We start from the raw sequence: 4,473 nt of genomic DNA, 5'->3' as shown, positions 1-4,473 counted from the left end.
GAACTAAAGTCTTACATGCACATATATGAAATATACATGGATAGATACACTTCATTTGCACAGCTTATAAAGAAGTGACTTACAACTAGGGAAAAACACAAATTGATCATAAAGGAGCTGAAAAGAAGTGCAACATTGCTAAATGTCAAGAGTAGAAGTAAACTCTTAGCAAATTTAATTAGACAAGTCAAGTCAAGTTTATTTGTACAGCGCTTTTCACGATACAAATCATTGCAAAGCATGGAGGCTTCTTTTGCAGTGTTAAGTAACGAGGATGTATGCCACCTTTGAGAAAATCGCCACATTAATTGCAATAGTCACAATGACTAACTATGGTAAGCTTTCCAAAATGCAGCTCAATCTTTTGATCAATATCATTGTTTGAAACTTGAAAACCATCATTGGATTTCTGTATTAAATTTAATGAAGTTTAGCATTTAGTAGATCTCATTTAACTTGATGACTCCACACTTTTTTGTCTGTTCTTCACAGTCTGTTGCAATATTCTGACATTGCACATTTTCTGCCGTCTGTATCTTGGCCAGCAGTGCGTTCTTGGTTTTAGACTTGGTGTTCTGTCTCTCTTTAATTGAAGCTAGTGCAGAGACTAACAATCCAGCTGCACATACTTCCTACTGGAGTGTTACATAATCAAACCACAAGTGACCGTCAGATGTTTGGTTTGTTGTCCAGACCTTTTCGTTATAACACTTGTCTCATTTATTTCTTTGCTTTTTGCTGGCATACACACTGGCTAACTGCATGCATTTTTGCAGCTCTGACAGTTCTAATCATGGTCCCACTGGAGGGGTGTGTGAGAGGAGAGATTAAAGACTGCAGTGGGACTCCATATTTCTTCTTTCAAGGACTCTCCGTTGTCCTTACAGCTTTTTTGCAGTTGATGGTTGGTTGTGAGCACAGAAGGACCATCAGGACTCCTTGAAGGTGCAGTACATGGGATGGGTCTTATACCACAGCTCTGGGACATCTTGAATTGAATCCCAGCTGCACACTCCCCAACTACATCATCACTGAAAAATCTGGAACTAAAGTCTTACATGCACATATATGAAATATACTTGGATAGATACACTTCATTTGCACAGCTTATAAAGAAGTGACTTACAATTAGGGGAAAACACAAATTGATCATAAAGGAGCTGAAAAGAAGTGCAACATTGCTAAATGTCAAGAGTAGAAGTAAACTCTTAGCAAATTTAATTAGACACTGACACAATTTTCATAATTTTGTCTCAGTATGCCACCAGAATAGAATTAAAATGAAGCAATCAAGATGAAACTGAAGTGCAGACTTTAAGCTTTAATTCAAGGGGTTGAACAAAAATATAACATAAAATGCTTAGGAATTGCAGCCATTTTTTACACAGTCCCCCCATTTTCAGGGGCTCAAATGTTATTGGACAAATAAATATAATCATAAATAGAATGTTCATTTTTAATATTTTGTTGAGAATCCTTTGCAGGCAATGACTGCCTTAAGTCTGGAACTCATGGACATCACCAAAGACTGGGTTTCAGCCTTTGTGATGCTTTGCCAGGCCTTTACTGCTGCTGACGTCAGTTGTTGTTTGTTTGTGGTTCTTTCTGTCTTTAGTTTTGTCTTCAGCGAGTGAAATGCATGCTCAGTAGGGTTGAGATCAGGAGACTGACTTGGCCATTGCAGAATATTCCACTTTTTATCTTCAAAAACTCCTGGGTTGCTTTTGCTGTATGTTTTGGGTAATTGTCCATTTGTACTATGAAGCGCCGTCCAATCAGCTTTGCTGCATTTGGCTGAATCTGGGCAGACAATGTTTTTTTTGGCAAAGTCTAATCTGGCCTTTCTATTCTTGAGGCTTAAGAATGGTTTTCACCTTGTGGTGAATCCTCTGTATTTGCTCTTGTGAAGTCTACCTCCTGGAGAGTGTTCTTCACTTGGCTGGATGTTGTGAAAGGCTTTTCTTTACCATGTGTGAACAGCGCATGTATGTATTTACCGGTAAAGTCATTCTTATTTACTGGTATTACTGCGTGAAAGGGGCTATTGAGTTGTCTTGTAAAGCATCATTTTTTTTCCCCATTGTAATCTGCAAAAATAGATCAATCCAAAATGTTTCATGGCAAAAATTTTGAAGATTAGCAGACAGACTCAATTCATGAAGTGATAAGCTGTTTATTTACAAAATTATTCGGCGTAATGAAGCATCTTCTCTATTGACATCCATAAAAAAGGCCTCTTGTCTCCTCAACATTATGCTTTTTTGCCTGTAGGCTTCCCCTACATGAGGGGCTCTGTTCAGGATTACTAGAAAGTTACAAGCAAGAGTTTGATCAGAATTTGAGCTAAACTCTGCAGGCCAGTGGACCTCGAGGACCGTAGTTGAGAAACCTTGATCTATATCATAAGCAGGGGTGGACTTACCCATTAGGCAAAGGTAGGTGACCGCCTTGGGCCCCCAAAAGCCAAGGGCCCCCTAAAATGCTATTCATATAGGAGATGCGCTTTAAGCACTGACACGTGAATAGCGGTTGCTGTTTACGGTGTTGTTGATATAATCCTTAGGTGTGTAAATGTATAATTGCCTTTTCATTATTTTTTCAGTTTTATTTAAATTTGTAGTTAAAATAACTAAAACTAAATGTATTTTAAAGTTTAGAATTAGACAGCCTTTGCACACAGGCTTACGCTGGTAACTCATCAGTGGACTTTCCTCATTAATATTGGCTATATTTTTTCACACTTTTCTCATTCTATATTTCTGAGGTTCCAAAAGCGCCTCCAAAAGGCAGGAATGTTCATTTTCAATAATCCAGTCTTCAATAATCCAGTTTTGTTCAGAGACCAATGTGAAAATCCACCCACATAAGTTTTAAATGAATATAATAATTTATACATATAGTTTAGTGCGCTGTGTCATTTACATTTCACCAGGTTAAAATCTCAAGCTTTGTGCTTGATTTATTTGTAACACATTAAACCTCAAAACAGGTAAATGTGTGCAAATGTATAGGGCCCCATTCCTATATTTTGCCTGGGGCCCCTAATTCACTAAATCCGCTCATAAGAGTCATAAAAATGTAAGTTGATCCATTAAGAAATATGTGAATGATTTACATTTCAAATATGAAAATAAATGAGGAAAAAATACTTATTAACCAGGGTTAAAAGCTGCAGCACCATTCTTCGTGAAAGATGGATAAAAAGGCGCACAGGAAACAAAAACCTCGAAAAATGATATACGACCCGTCAAATGCTGGCCGAATCACAGAGATGTCGATTCGCACGGGACTAATATTATCACAGGACCTCGGTGTTCGGCGAAATATGGTAGGTCATTTGCGGCGGAATTTTTACTTTACAAATGACAGACATGGCCGATTTGCACGGGATTAAGATCACAGACAACCTCCGCAATTATTACAAATGACTGGAGGTCACCAGGTAATACTAATCCCGTGCGAATAGGGCTTTTTACTGACCTATCTTTAATGGGGTTGTGGATTTTCCACCATTATTTTTTTCTTTCTCTTTCATTTAAAAATCCACACTGTTAAACAATACTGATAACCCAACACACATATTTTTTTCTTTTTTTGGAATGTTAATTGGTTTGTTTATCAGTTACACAACAAAGTCTAGTCAAACTGCATTGGCTGACGAAGGTTTCTCGCACCCTGTCAATACACCATAATTGTTTCAGCATTTGGAATCGTTGGGATTTGCACAAGCTGGTATTTGGGGTTGATTTGGATTGCTGGGATAAATCTGCCAGTGCCTGTGAGATTGGTAGGTCTTTAAAGCCTAGACCCTCACCGGAGACAGCTGGGCCGCAGACCTGTGGTGTGACTTGAGTGTGTACACAAACACGTGTTCACTGTTGTGGCGAGTTTCAATAATTTAGAGCCGATGTACCCTGAATTGAAACACCAACAAATCCTGAAAAGACTGCGTCATTTCAACTGTTGCAGTAACTGACACTTCCTGGGAAAACAGGAGAGAGTGAATCAGGTACCGTCTGCCGAACAATGGAATGATTCTAAACATGGATAATTGCAATGGGATACATCCTAATGAAAGGGACCTGTGCCGTCTATCTACATTAAAACAAGAACAGCCAACAGCAAAACTAAGAAAGGAAGAAAAACAGAACAAAATAGAGTTTCCTGCTCGCGCAAGAGAGAAAATAAATGGGAGTTCCCATTGGGTTGTGTTTACATTCCAGCTGGTTGTGTCGTATTTTCCATGAGGTTCACCCGAGAATAATTGGGGGTGCAATGGGTTGCAGATGTTGGTTACACCTTTATCCTACGGGCCCCTGGGTGCCCACTCTGGTTTTGTCACTCGGCTCCACCAAGCACTATGCTTCAGAGGATTTAACCGATGACCTTTGACATGTCCTTCAACTCCTCCCATCTACTCCAGTATGATGACATATAACATGGTTTAATATAACACCAATATGTTACTCACAA

This window comes from Sinocyclocheilus rhinocerous, unplaced genomic scaffold (assembly GCF_001515625.1).
Source record: "Sinocyclocheilus rhinocerous isolate Xijiao unplaced genomic scaffold, SAMN03320098_v1.1 scaffold622, whole genome shotgun sequence".
Taxonomy (NCBI): Eukaryota; Metazoa; Chordata; class Actinopteri; order Cypriniformes; family Cyprinidae; genus Sinocyclocheilus; species Sinocyclocheilus rhinocerous.
Note: the sequence above shows the minus strand (reverse complement) of the source record.